Raw genomic sequence first — 16337 nt, forward strand, 5'->3', positions numbered from 1 at the left:
TAAACAAACATATTTTGGCTCATTGGAAAGAAAAGTGAGAGCAAATCCAGAGTGGAATAGACTTGGGAAGATGAGAATTTTCCTTTTCCTGGAAGTGGTCAAAGAAAAGTAAGATACCTACTTGACATTCATATCGTAGAGTAGTTGTTGTTATTGTTGTTGATGTTTTTTTTAATAGCATGGTACAGTTTTATACATGTCATATGAGGTCAGTTACATTCACATGTCACCTTATGATTTCTGTTGAAAAATACAGTCCAATCTTCAGTCAGTCTGTTGTCTGTAAGTACGATCTTGCTCTGCCCACAGTTTCTTTATCTCAGTGTTCTGTGTTCATTGATGTTTAGAGAAAATTTGTGATGTTCATAAAATATTCATTTCTAAATGTGTGTGTTCAAGTTACAAAGACCGTCTGAATTGGAAGGAATATTAGCGGTCACTAGATCAAAGTGCTTTGTCTTGCATTGAGGTAGAATGTGGAACTAGTGACTTGTCCAAGATCAGAAAGGTAATAAAGGGGAAAGATAGGAACAGAACCTAGAAATTCTAAGTCAGAACTTGGTCAGAATCAGAATTCTTTTTGTTTTATATTCAAGGATACTTGTATCTTTATGTCCTTCTCTTGTTTTTCTTTCACAGCAGAAAAGTCAGACCCATGGTACCAGGAAACCAAACAAAATTCAGTGAATTTATACTCCTGCGATTTTCTGAAAAAACAGACCAGCAGGGGCCCCTCTTTGGGCTATTCTTGAGCATGTACTTGGTCACAGTGATTGGAAACCTGCTCATAGTGTTTTCCATTGGCTCTGATTCTCATCTCCACACCCCATGTACTTCTTTCTTTCCAACTTGTCCTTTGTGGATGTTGGTATGGTATCCACCACAGTACCCAAGATGTTGGCAAGTATTTTGACACAAAACAAAGTCATTTTGTATGCTGACTGTCTTGCCCAGATGTTCTTATTTATGGTTTTTATTAGTATGGACCATTTCCTTCTCACTGTAATGGCCTATGACCGTTTTGTGGCTATCTGTCACCCTCTGCGCTATACAGCCATCATGAATCCCAGGCTGTGTGGCTTGCTGGTATTGCTTTCCTGGATAATAAGCCTCCTAGACTCCCTTCTTCACAGTCTGATGGTAACACGGCTCTCCTTCTGTACAGAACATGAAATTCAGCACTTCTTTTGTGATCTTCCTGAAGTTCTGAAACTCTCTTGTTCAGATACTTTCATCAATTTTTTCTTGATGTATTTTGTTACTGGGCTTCTGGGTATAGTCCCCCTCACAGGAATCCTTTTCTCTTATAGTCAGATCTGTTCTTCCATTTTAAAAGTCCCATCTACTCAGGGGAAGTATAAAGCTTTTTCCACTTGTGGATCTCACCTCTCTGTTGTTTTCTTATTTTATGGCACAGGGCTTGGAGTATATTTGAGTTCCTCAACTACTGATTCTTCATGGAAGAGCACAGTTGCCTCAACAATGTATGTTGTGGTCACCCCCATGTTGAATCCCTTCATCTATACACTAAGGAATAAAGACATAAAAGATGCCCTTAGAAGGCTCATTAGCAGAATTGCTTCCTCTCAGTGAAAGGGTTAGCTCCAAGTACAGGAGAGCAGAGTGCTTCTGAGGAAAATATTGGGAGGCAGAAATGTTTCCCCAATCAAGTCCATCCTCTATTTGATCACTAGAGTGATTTTCCTAAAGTACTTACCATGTCATCCATCCTAAGGAATGAATGTCAGTGATTCCTTATTGCATCTACGAACAAATATAAAATTCACTGTTTGACATTCAAATCAATTTCATAAACCAATTTCCTTTTACTTTTCCAGTTGTCTAATACCTTATTCTCAATGATAATAATCTTAACAGTTCCATGAATAAAACATTCCACTTCTTGATTTTAGGCATTTTCTAAGGCTGTCTCCCATGTCAAGAAGACTTATACTCTACTCCATTTCCCGGCTTCCTTTCTTTTAACACAGAAACTTTAAAAAATAATCCCCTTTTTACTAGAAGCCTTTCCCAGACTCTCTTAATTGTAGTTCCTTCTTTCTTTTAATATTTCCTATTCATCTGTATATAGCTTGTTTGTATATATTTGTTTGCCTGTAGTCTTCCCAATTAGATTGTAAGATTCTTGTGGTCAGGGACCATCTTTTGTCTCATTTTTTAATGCCCAAAACTTAGTAGAGTATCTAACACATAAGTGTTTAATAAAAGTTGGTTGATGAATCTCAAGGTCCCTACTATCCTTGCTCTGTCTTTCTTGCTGACCATATATGATCATTATATTATTCTCTTTATTCCTGGAATTTTCCCCATAATTATAGTAGACTGAATCTCTCCTGCTTCTTCATGACATTTTCCAGCTCAAAAAATTTCTGGAAATGAAGCAAAAAATATAAAATTTAAACTTCAGCCTAGCATTTATAAGTTGCATGCCTTTGTGAATCAATCAATATATATTATTCCTCAATTTCATCACTTCTAAAATGGAAATTGGGAGACCTATGACCTAACCATATGAAATGTTTTTTTCCTCTATGCATCAAATCAAATATTGCATACAAAAGTGCTTTGTAAAATGTGAAATATACATAGGTGCAACAAAGAAAGAAAAAATAGAGAAAATCAATATAGGATTTCATCAGTATGGGAATCTAAATCCCATCTCTTACAGGCCTTTGCAGATGACTTAAATTATGACTTACAGTGCTTAACAAAAAATTGTGGCCAGCCCTCTTATGATGAGTTTCTTTGTCCTTTGCCTGATGCCATAAGTAAAATCCTTCTAATTTAGTTGGACTTGGCAGAACTGGAATTCTGATACCATAGCCTTTGAGAATCTATGATCATCTCCATTTGACAATAAGACATTACATGGGTACATCTGTACAAAGTCCTATGGCTTTGTGATCACCTTTGCCATCATTACCCTTAAACATGGTTCTGATCTTTTAACTATTTACCTTAAGATGCTTCACTGGCTCTCTACTATAGCTAGGATAAAATGTCTTCTCCTGTGACATTTAAAACTACCCATAATCTAAGTCCAACATGTGTTTGTGGTCTGTTTTCATATAACTGTCTCAAGATACTGTACATTCCAATCAAACTCACCTACTTGTAAGGATGATCCATATGTTACCTCATAGTATTTAAAAAGACTATTGCCATGTGTGGAAAAGAGAGAAGCCCATATTCATTTTTCTATCTTCCATTCTGAGCTCTATAGCTGAGTTAAAGTGCTAACATCAAAAACAGCTTCTGATCCCCCCACTTGATTCCCCAATTCCCCAATTGTTATACCCCAGTAATTTGCTGCGTATTATTTATCTGTATATACATCTTGAATTTTTCCTGCCCCCAGAGAATATAAACTGTTAGAAAATAGAGACTGTCTTATATTTATCTGGTATGCAAAGACAAAGTAGGCATTTAATAAATGTTTGATATGAATTAAATCATCCTTGACTCTCTTTTTTATGAATTCCAAAAATCATAGGAGAGATCTGGGATCTACTCCAGTTTCTTACATAATGAGATAATCCTTTTTAGATCTAAAATGTCACTCAACATTTGAATTCTTTCAATTATAGGGAACTTCTTATCCCATAATTGGCCATTCCCATTATTTGACTAACTGCTTTAGTTATGAGAAAATTATTCACTACATTAGACTAAGTAAAAATCTACCTTTCTGTAATTGCTATATATTGTTACTCATATTCCTCTCAGAGGCTATGGAGGAAAGGTAATAAGAAGGGAGAGTGAAGAGCTATATGTCTTTCCATAAAATATATATATGAAAGAAAATTGCCACAAATTGCCACATTGGCAATTAAAACACTCAGAATTTCAAAGTCATGTTAAAGAAAAATTAGACTCATTTCCTCAGATGTCAATTTAGAAATGTGAAAATATAGCCAACATACATAATAAATGGGAGTTATTAATGCAAAGAGGCAAATTTGGTCTCAAAGATTTTCATGAGACTTGCTAGGGTAAAATCCATGTCTAAAGTAGAGCTCTAAAATGATGACCTATTTAAAAGAAGTAGCATATGAAAAATGTGGGGCGATTCATCAGTGTCAATTAAGATATAGTCTTGTAAAGAAATCTAGGTGTCAGAATGAAGAAGGAATGTAGAAAGCATTGAGATCTACATAAATGAATGTAGAAATAAAAAGTTTTTTAAATTATATGCATTAATGATTCATTGGACAGAAAGAACAATTAGATGAATCCTGAAACATATTAGTGTATATGGATGTGGTATGATAATAAGGGCATATTTCCATTCTTTGAGCTGCTTAAGCTTTTGTATTTTCCAATCCCATCTACTTTCATTTAGTCTTTTCTTTTGTTTCTGTATACAAACTTGGTTAATTCTCTACCACCCAATAGAAACCTCTTCTGTTCTATTATCTTAAACTAAGTACTACCCATTTTCTTTGAAAAGTAGTGTCCATTCAAAAGGTATGCAGTTTTATAGTCCTTTAGGAAGAGTTCCCAATTGCTCTCCAGAATGCCTAGATCAGTTCACAGTAAAAATGCATTAGTGCCCCAATTTTCCTACATATCCTCCAATGTTCATCATTGTCTTTTCTCTCATCTAAATTATCTAACTTGCCTTACACTTTAGGTGATACTTCAGAGTTATTTTTAATATCCAGTTCTCTAATCAATAGTGATTTAGAGCATTTCTTCATATGACTGTGGATTGTTTTAATTTCTTCATCTGAAAACTGTCAGTTCATGATCCTTTGACCATTTGTCACTTGGGGAATGATTTGTATTCTTATATGTTTGACTCATTTCTCTATATATTTTCAAAATGAGAACACTGAGTTGTTTAATATATATTTTGTCCCTTACATTCCATCCAAGGAGTTTCCTTTGACTTCTTAATCCATTCACACTTGTCTTTGGTCCTTCAAAAGCTCATTTACAACTTGTACCACACAGTCTAAAAGATATTTTTGTTGTTCAATTTTGTCCAATTCGTCATGACTCCATTTTAGGTTTTCTTAGTGGAAATATTAGAGTGGTTTTTCATTTCCTTTTCCAACTCATTTTGTGCATGTGAAACTGAGGCAAGCAAATTTGAATGCCTCACTCATTGTCATACAGTTCATAAGTATCTTTAGCCAGATTTGAACTCAGGAAAATGAGTCTTATCTCTCCAGGCTCAGTACTTTGTCCACCAAGTCATCTAGTTGCACTTCTTGAGGGCAAACAGTTTTTATCCTATCTCTAATAAATAAAATTGGATTGAGTAAAATGATGCCAGTTTTTAGAGAGATCTTTGAAAGCCAGACAAAAGAATTTCTGTATTAAAGAAATCAGGGTCGCTGAAGAGTTTAAGAAAGAGAAATGTTAGAAAAAAAATTAATACTCTGCTTACAGATAAGTGGGGAGAACTAATTCTAAAATCAAAGAAGTTAAGATGATGCTTTGACTGGATTGTTTCCTGTCTTGGAGGAAGGTGGGGTAAAAGAAGGAGGAGAAAAATTTGAAATTTAAAATCTTAAATAGGGAAGAATGTTGAAAACTACTTTGCATGTGGCTGGAGAAATAGAATAATATTGGAGTATCAAAAAAAAAAATAGTGTCCACATACTTGCCACCCATTTGTTCATTCTCCATGCCCATGCAATCCAATTTTTATGTTCACAATTCTATTTATATTCCTCTCTCAAATACAGCATATGTGAGCTTTTTCCTACTTAATTATTCCTCAGAAAGTCTCTTTCTTTTTACTTTCTGCTTTTTGACATAGTTCTATTGGTTCTCCTTCATCTCTGACTGATCCTTTTCACTTTTTTCCCTTGGCTCCTGGACTCTCACTTCTTTATGATCATTCTGCCCAAGATTCTGTGCTTAGACCCATCATTTCTCCTTCCACCAAGACTTGAGAAAGATCTTATCTTAAAAGAGTCACATTCTCCCACTATGCCTGAGGCTATTAATCTTGACCTATTTCTTGCACTTAGCTCTGATAACTCTGGAGGAGAGACTGAGATTGGTGACTTTGCATAGCTCTGAGTCACTTAAATCTACTTCATATGCAAGTCAAGACATCACCCTCCTCATGTCCTTGGTCCTCTTCAAGAAGGAAGGATAAATAAAACAACAATTTCTTTCTATGATCTCTCTGTTGGTGATCTCATCCACTCAACAGCAAAGAATTTTGGAGTTGGAAGAGACATCAAATACTATCCCATACATGAAATGAGCAATATCTTCTACAAATACCCAATAAACATTCTTTCCTTCTATGCTGAAAGCCTCCTAATGGAAAGTCTACTTTGAGTTGGTCACCCATTCTACTTTCAGAAAATTTTTAAAAATCTTTCCTAAGAGGAAGACTAAATTTGCCTCTTTGCAATTTCCAACCTTTGTCTCTGATAGCCTATGATCCTTCCCATTGGGGTTAAACAAAGCAAGTTATAACCTTTTCCTTATGGCAGCAATTTCAGTACTTGAAAATGTCTATTATTCTTTCCTTCAACAAGCAAAATATTCCCAGTTCCATCCATTACTTCCCATGTGACATGGATTCAAGGTCTTTCACAATCTTGCTTGCTCTTCTCTTCATGTTCTCTTCATGATGGACTATGTCTAGTCCATCTAGAAATATGGTGCCCAGAATGAAACATAATATTTGTGATGAGGCAGAATACAGAAATAGCCAAATCCTTTATCTTACAATTTATACACTCTGAAGGAAGCCAAAGATTACATCAGCCATGGCAGTTGTCACATCATATTCTCAAATCATATTGAATTTGTAGGCCACTAAGATCATAGTCTCTTTCTCAGACTACTTACTATCTATCTGTGATTCTTCCATCTTATATATGGCAAACTGAAATTTTGTACTCAAATTTTAGTCTTTATATGTATCCTTATTGAAATTCATCTTAGAATATTTAGCCCAGTGGTTTCAACTGTCAGAATCATTTTTGTCTATTTTCATCCTATATGATAATTATCCTTTGTCACTTTGTAAATCATCTGCAAGTTTGGTGATTTTATCCATATCACTGTTTTTTTTTTTTTTTTTAAAGCAATTGGCACAAGGCTGAAACAAAAACCTGGACAATGGAACTTATTATCAAGAAGACCTAAGTTTTATCATACCTTAAACCCTTACTACTGGTGTATCTGTGTAAGTCAAGCAACTTAACTTCCTGTGCCTCATTTTCTCTAAAATGAAGATTAAAAATAGCATCTACCTCACACAATTTTGAACATTAATTAATATATTAACATCAAACATTATATTAATATATATAAACTACTTCACAAAATATAAACCATTATATACATTCTAGCTGCCAAAATAACTATTCATGGAATCTAAACATCATGCAGTTCCTAATTCATATGTAAAGCACTGAGTCTAAAAATTTTATCTTCTCTACAAAAATAATATTAGCTATTTTGTCAAATACTCCTTTCTACAACATGCAAAAGCTCTATTACTTCCATAGCTTTTTAAAATTCTTATATGCAATTTCCCAACATGTCTGGACTGTGTTTTTATTTAATTTTTTTTCATTTCTTTTGTATCAAATAAGGGCTTTGTCCATAATAGTCATACATTAAAAGTTTATAGAAATGCATTGAGTCCCTCAGTTTGTGAATGAGAATGTGGGTTCAGTGGATGCTGTCTTGAACCTAGAGTAAGAAAGTCCCGAGTTCAAATCTGGTCTAAACCAAGGATGACTCTAGGCAATTCATTTAACCTCTTTCTGTCTCAATTTCTTCATCTATAAAATGGAAATGACAATTATAGTTCCCTCTCAGGATTATTTGTGAGGATCACATGAAATACTATTTATAAAATACTTTCCTGACCACAAAGTGCTATAAAATACTAGCTTGTAGTAGTAGTAGTAGCAAGTATTCTATGTGAGTCTCAGAAATTGAGGCTGAAAGCAGTAAGAGCACCATCAGAAGTGAAAGAATCAGAAAGGAAACAACAGCAGGAAAAAAAAAGAGGGAAAAGACTGGAATTATCAAAGCTCTTACACAGAAGAAAACTGAGAGAACTCAAACATAAATGGATAAATAAGTAAGGAAAACTGTTGGAATCCTTACTAACTGCTAACTAATTAGAGTTGATCTAATCTTACAAGAAGATGTTTTGGCCAGAACCTGAAACAAGGTACTAAGTAGAACTAATCAATACAAGGCTTGTGTTCACACCTTTACTCATTGGAGTCCACAAGTATGCTAGCTTCACAAAGTACACTTTCTAACTTCAAGGGAGTCCACACCTCCCTTAAAGCTCATTGGGCCAGAGAGCACTATGGGAGAAAACCCATAATCCCATTCTCTCAGAAGAGTCAGATAAAAGGCCAGCGATGAGACATCTATGGCAGAATACATTTTTTCCTCTTGGCTGGCTGATCGCGCTGGACTCGAGAGGAGCGACTCTGGTGCAGAGAACACTTTGATGGATTTCTGGAGCTACGCCAGAAGCCCTCTCTCCGCGGCAAGTTGGTGTTTGGGCTCCCCAGAAGGAGATAAGCGAGACCTTCCATCTCTGTCTTGGTTGGAGGCAGAAGAAAGCAGAGGCAGAGGCTGAAGGACAGAACCTTTGGATTTGGAGACATCCGAAGGGCTCCAAGCCTCTAAACCGGCTTTGCCTTGAGAAGAACAAGAACTCCAACATTTGAACTCATAACAGAAAACATTAACAATAAAAGAAAATTTGGCATCCAAATGTAGTAAATGAGTTCAAGGCTCTATGAGGAAACACTGCAATAATAAATAAATACAAACAAACAAATGAATGAATGAATGAATGAATGAATGAAAGAAAGAAAGAAAGAATGAATAATTAAATAAATGACTCTCCATTTGATGAGACTGTGGAATTTTAGAACATGGAGTCTACTGAACCATTAAGGATAAGAATTAGCAGCAAATAGAACATGGAATCTTTTAAGCTATAATCAGTACCTATCCTTCACAAATTATTCTCAAAAATAAAGATAGAAAACATTCTTCCATTATCCTTTTATGAGACAAATGTACTTCTTATACCAATATTATGAAAAGATAACATACAAAAACACTATAGGCCAATATCATTATCTAATATTGTTTGATAAATTTTAAACAAAATAATATCAAAGAGGGTATTCAAATTTATTCAAAAAGTAATCTACTATGTCCAAGTTGAATTTGTGACAAGGATGCAAAACTTCAACATCAAAAAACACAGTGGATATAATTTATCATATTAAAAATCCATACACACAAAACAACATGATCTCAATTGATTTAGATAAAGATTTACAGAAAAGTCAATCCTCACAAATGCTCAAACTACAAAGTAGAATGATACAAGTCTTACTACCATAAAAACCATCTATCCAAAACAAAAAGTAAGCATTATAAGCTATGAGGAGATATTAGAAACTCTTCCAATATAGACAGGAATAAAGCAAGGATATATAATCTCCCCATCATTATTTGAGATTGGTCCAGGAATAATAACAGCTATAAGAGAAGAGAGAGAAATTAAAGAAATAAAAATAGGCAAAGAGGAGATATAACTATCCTTATTTACAGATGACATAATGATATGGGGCAACTTGATAGTGTAGTGTATAGAGTGCCAGGCCTGAAGTTAGAAAGAATTTGTCTTCCTTGGTTCAAATCTAGTCTCAGACACTTATTAGTTGTATGACCTTGGGCAAGTTATTTAATTCTGTTTGCCTCAGTTTCCTCATCTATAAAATAATCCAAGAAGAAAACTGTTCGGTTCTGCACACATATATTATATCTAGGATATACTGTAACCTATTCAACATGTAAAGGACTGCTTGCCATCTGGGGGAGGGGGTGGAGGGAAGGAGGGGAAAAATCGGAACAGAAGTGAGTGCAAGGGATAATGCTGTAAAAAAATCACCCTGGCATGGGTTTTATCAATAGAAAGTTATTTAAAATAAAATAAAATAATCCAGAAAAGGATATGGCAAATCGCTACAGCATTTTTGTCAAGAAAACCCCAAATAGGGACACAAAGAGCTAGAAATGACAAAATAACATCTGAACACTATAATCTTATTCTCAGAAAATATTAGCATTCAGCAAAGATACTAATCAAGATAATAGCTTCAGCAAAATTGCAGACCATAAACAAAATCTTCAAAAGTTAATTTTACTTCTATATAATAATAATAAAATAATTGATGATAGAAAGGAAAATTCCATACAAATAACTACACAATGCATAAAAAATGTGGAAGTTGATTTTCCAAAATACAGAAGTGACTTGTATAGATTTAATTACAAAGTACTCCTTAAAGAAATAAAGAACAATGTAAATAGCTTTTTAAAAAAATATTTAGTTCTCATGATTGGGCCATGCCAGTATAATAAAGATGGTGATACTACAAAAGCTAATTTATACTTTGACTATATTAATCAAATTGCCAAAGAGATGAATTATAGAACTAGATAAAATAATTATAAATTTTATTTTTAAAATGCTTTAAAAACATAAAATATCAGTGAAGATTATAGAAAGTGGCAGTGATGGAGGGGTATTAGCATTTTCAGACATCAAACTAATTTTAAAATACCACTCATCAAAATTGTAATCTACATATAAGATAAAAATATATCTTTTCTTAACTGTAGCCTGCTTGGGAAGGATGAAAGGAGGGAAAAGAATAAAGTAAAAAGTTCTGGCCAAGATGGAAGAAAGGATGCACACATCTACTTAAGCTCCAAGTTTTCTCTCAGAATAATTTATTTCATGACAAGTCTCGGAATTAGTGCTTGACTGAAACACACACACACACACACACACACACACACACACACACACAATTACCAAGAGAAGAAATTCGCCAGAAAAGGTCTGTTTTTGCTCAAAGGTGTGGGTGATTAGACCAGGCACAGACTGAAAGCAGAAGCAGCACAGCAGACAGAGTAAAGGGGTGATCTCAGCCATTTCTGTGGGGAGAGCTTTACTACAGTGTTGGCTACTTTGCCCTGGCAGCAAGCCAGTAGACAAGCAGAAAAGCTGAAAACACAGGGGATGAAGACTATAACCTTGATAAGCTAGGGTATCTCAGGATCTGGCCATACCCACCCACAGTGTCTCAGCATGCTCTCAGAGTCTTAGAGCACAGATGCAGCGCAGCCATTGCTGTCCTGCTAGTGCCTCGCTGCTGTCCCCTGCAGTCTGTAGAGGAAGCTTGATAATACCATCCAGCCCAAAAAAAAAAAAAAGCAGACCATTTGTTTTTCTTGTTTGTTTGTTTTCTTTGACTCTTCTTTGACAAAAAAAAATGAGCAAAAAATTAAAGCGCACTCTAACTATTGATAGCTTCTATATGGATAGAGAGCAGACTTTAAACCCTGAGAGGACTAAAAACAGACTGTCTCCAGATGAATTCCCAAAGGGGGATATGATCTACTCCTCAACACACAAGACTCTCATAAAAGAAATTTAAAAGGCTCTCACACACTAGAGAGCTAAAAGAAAAATGGGAAAAGGAAAGGGAAGCTTGGCAAGAGAGTCTGGATAAGTCATCCCACTCATTTAAAGAGAGAGTGCATAAATTAAATCCTTGAAAAATTGAATTAGTGAGTTGGAAAAAGAAATTGGTGACATGGGTGAAAAAAAATATATAATTGGTGACATGGAAAAAATTCCATAGAACAAAACAACTCACTTAAAAACTCAATTGGACAATTAGAAAAAGATATAAAAAAAGTGAGTGAAGAAAATACTTCATTGAAAATCAGAATCAAACAAATGGAAGTGAATGACTCAAGGAGACACCAAGAATCAGTCAAACAAAAGCAAAAAAAAAAAAAAAGAAAGAAAGAAAGAAAGAAAGAAACAATGGAAAAAAATATCAGATACCTTCTTGGGAAAACAACAGAACTGGAAAATAGATCTGGGAGAGACAATCTGAGAATTATTGGACTCCCTGAAAGAGATGATGAGAAAAAGAGCCTGGGTGCTATTTTCCAGGAAATTATCAGAGAGAACTGCCCAGAAGTTATAGAAACAAAAAGTAAAATAGAAATTGAAAGAATTCATTGATCACCTACTGAAAGAAACCCTAAAATCAAAACACCAAGAAATATTGTGGCTAAATTCCAGAACTATCAAATGAAGAAAAAAATACTGCAAACTGCTAGGAAAAAAAATCACTTCAAATATAGAGGAGGCATAATAAGGATTACTCAGGATCTAGCAGTGTCCACATTAAAGGATCGAAGAGCCTGGAATTATGATATTCCAAAAGGTTAAGGAACTTGGTATGCAGCCAAAAATAACTTACCCACCCAAAATGAGCATCTTTTTCCAGGGAAGAAGATCAACATTCAATAAAATAAGTAAGTTTCATCTATTTTTGATGAAAAAACTGGAACTAAACAAAAAGTTTGATCTACAAATATAGAACTCAAGAGAAACCTAAATAGGTAAAAAGAAATCTTGGGAACTAAATTTCTGCTATAAAGATACATAAATAACACATGTATACTTTGTTCTAGAAACTAGAGGTGGAAAGGAAATTGTACCCAGAAAAGGGTAAAGTGGGAGTATTACATGGGGGTATTACAAAGAGGCAAAGGAAACCTATTATATCTGAGAGAAAGAATGGAGGGGGATGAACATAGTGTGTATCTTATTGCCATCAGAATTGGCTTAAAGGAAAAAAATATTAGATATATTCATTTATGGTGAAACTTCTCCTACCTTATTGAAAAGTGGGAGGGGAAAAGTTAAAAGGGAAGGAGTAAACTAAGCAAAAGGGAATATGGAAATTGTGAGGAAAAAGGGTAAGACAGGGGGAGGAACTCTAAGATGGGAGAGGGATACTAAAAAGGGAGGGCTGTGAGAAGCAACTGGTGTTCATAAGTTTCATATGGGGAGGGGGATAAAGGAAAAGCAAAGGAGAAAAGCTTAAGTAGGGGTTAACAAGATGGCAAGTATTACAGAATTGGTCATTTTAACCATAAATGTGAATGAGGTAAACTCCCCCATAAAGAGGAAGCAGTTAGCAGAATGGATTAAAAGCCAAAATCCTAAAATATGTTGTTTGCAGGAAACAAACCTGAAGCATGGGGATACATATAGAGTAAAGATAAAAGATTGGAGCAGAATCTACTATGCTTCAGTTGAAGTCAAAAAAGCAGGGGTAGTCATCCTGATCTCAGATCAAACAAAAGCAAAAATTGATCTAATTAGAAGAGATAAGGAAGGGCACTAAATCTTGCTAAAGGGTAGCATAGATAATGAAGCAATATCAATATTAAAATATATGTACCAATATGTAGCATTTAAATTCTTAAAAGAGAAATTAAGAGAGCTGCAAGAAAAAATAGACAGCAAAACTAATAGTGGGAGATCTCAACCTTGTATGATCAGAATTAGATAAGTCAAACCACAAAATAAATAAGAAAGAAGTCAAAGAGGTAAATAGAATACTTAGAAAAGTTAGATATGATGGATCGCTGGAGAAAACAAAATGGAGATAGAAAGGAGTACACTTTCTTTTCAGCAGTTCATGGAACCCATACAAAACTTGACCATATATTAGGACATAAAAACCTCAAACTCAAATGCAGTAAGGCAGAAATAGTAAATGCATGCTCTTCAGATCATAATGCAATGAAAATTATATTTAAAAGCCAGGGGAAAATAGACCAAAAAATAATTGGAAACTAAATAATTTCATACTAAAGAATGATTGGGTGAAACAGGAAATCATAGACATAATAACTTCACCCAAGAAAGGGTGAAAATGACAGTAATGAGATGTCATACCAAAATGTGTGGGATGCAGCCAAAGTGGTAATAAGGGGAAATTTCATATCTCTAGAGGCCTACTTGCATAAAATAGAGAAAGTGAAGATCAATGAATTGGGCTTTTAACTAAAAATGCTGGAAAAGGAACAAATTAAAAACCCCCAGTCAAACACCAAACTTGAAATTCTAAAAATAAAAGGAGAGATCAATAAAATTGAAAGTAAAAAAATCTATTGAATTAATTAATAAAACTAAGAGTTGGTTCTATGAAAAAATCAACAAAGTAGACAAACCCTTAGTAAATCTGATTTTAAAAAGGAAAGAAGAAAATCAAATTGTTAGTCTTAAAAATGAAAAAGGAGAACTCACCACTAAGGAAGAGGAAATTAGAGCAATAATTAGGAGTTACTTTGCCCAACCTTATGCCAATGAATTCAATAACTTAAATGAAATGGAAGAACACCTTCAAAAATATAGCTTGCTCAGATTAATAGAGGAAGAAGTAAATGATCTAAACAGTCCCATTTTAGAAAAAGAAATAGAACAAGCTATTAAGCAACTTCCTAAGGAAAAAACCTCAGGACCAGATGGATTTACATGTGAATTCTAACAAACATTTAAAGAACAATTAACTCCAATGCTATATAAATTATTTGAAAAAATAGGGATTGAAGGAGTCCTACCAAATTCCTTTTATGACACAGATATGGTACTGATACCTAAACCAGGTAGGTTGAAAACAGAGAAAGAAAATTATGGACCAATCTCCCTAATGAATATTGATGCTAAAATATTAAATAAAATCTTAACAAAAAGATTACAGAAAATCATCCCCAGGATAATACACTATGACCAAGTAAGATTTATAACAGGAATACAGGGCTGGTTCAATATTGGGAAAACTATTAGCATAATTGACTATATTAATAACCAAATTAACAAAAACCATATGATCATCTCAATAGATGCAGAAAAAGCATTTGATAAAATCCAACATCCATTCCTAATAAAAACACTTGAGAGGATAGGAATAAATGGACTTTTCCTTAATATAATCAGGAATATATATTTAAAACCATCAGTAAGTGTCATGTAATGGGGAAAAAACTGGAACCTTTCCCAGTAAGATCAGGAATGAAACAAGGTTGCCCACTATCACCATTATTATTCAATATTGTATTAGAAATGCTAGCCTCATCAATAAGAGTCTAGAGAGAGATTAAAGGAATCTGAGTAGGTAATGAGGAAACAAAACTATCACTCTTTGCAGATAATATGATGGCATATTTAGAGAACCTCAGAGATTCTGTTAAAAAGCTATTAGAAATAATTCATAACTTTAGCAAAGTTGAAGGATACAAAATAAATCCCCATAAATCCTCAGCATTTTTATACATCACCAACAAAATCCAACAGCAAGAGATACAATGAGAAATTCCATTCAAAACAACTGTTGATAGTTATATTTGGGAATCTTATCTACCAAAGGAAAGTCAGGAATTATATGAACAAAATTACAAAATACTTTCCACACAAATAAAGTCAGATTTAAATAATTGCAAAAATATTAAGCACTTTGATTAAGTGCTTGCTTTTAAAGGCAAGCAAATATAATAAAAATGACAATACTTTCCAAACTAATCTATTTATTTAGTGCCATACCAGTCAGACTCCTAAGAAGCTATTTTAATGATCTAGAAAAAATAACAACAAAATTCATATGGAAGAACAAAAGGTCAAGAATTTCAAGGGAATTAATGAAAAAAAAAATCAAATGAAGGTGGCCTAGTTCTACCTGATCTAAAAATCTATTATAAAGCAGCAGTCACCAAAACCATTTAGTATTGGCTAAGAAATAGATTAGTTGATCAGTGGAATAGGTTAGGTTCACAAGACAAAATAGCCAATATCTATAGCAACCTAGTGTTTGACAAACCCAAAGATCCCAACTTTTGGGATAAGAATTCATTATTTGACAAAAACTGCTGGGAAAACTGGAAATTAGTATGGCAGAAATTAGGCATGGACCCACACTTAACACCGTATACCAAGATAAGATCAAAATGGGTACATGATTTAGGCATAAAGAATGAGATCATAAATAAACATAGGATAATTTACCTCTCAGACTTGTAGAGGAGGAAGGAATTTGTGACTCAAGAAGAACTAGAGATCATTATTGGTCACGAAATAGAAAATTTTGATTACATCAAATTAAAAAGTCTTTGTACAAACAAAACTAATGCAAATAATATTAGAAAGGAAGTAACAAACTGGGGAAACATTTTTACAGTTAAAAGTTCTGATAAAGGCTTCATTTCCAAAATATGTAGAGAATTGACTCTAATTTATAAGAAATCAAGCCATTCTCCAAATGATAAATGGACAAAAGATATGAATAGACAATTTTCAGATGATGAAATTTAAACTATTTCCACTCATATGAAAGTGTTCCAAATCACTATTGATCAAAGAAATGCAAATTAAGACAATTCTGAGATACCACTACACATCTGTCAGATTGGCTAAG

At 34.0% G+C, this 16337-nt stretch overlaps 1 pseudogene; it reads left to right on the forward strand.

Annotated features, from left to right (window-relative positions):
• The first annotated feature begins 652 nt into the window (after positions 1 to 652).
• Positions 653 to 1593, forward strand: LOC127542404 (olfactory receptor 7C1-like; annotated as a pseudogene).
• The last annotated feature ends 14744 nt before the right edge of the window (positions 1594 to 16337 follow it).

This window comes from Antechinus flavipes, chromosome 1, assembly GCF_016432865.1.
Source record: "Antechinus flavipes isolate AdamAnt ecotype Samford, QLD, Australia chromosome 1, AdamAnt_v2, whole genome shotgun sequence".
NCBI classification, from domain to species: domain Eukaryota; kingdom Metazoa; phylum Chordata; class Mammalia; order Dasyuromorphia; family Dasyuridae; genus Antechinus; species Antechinus flavipes.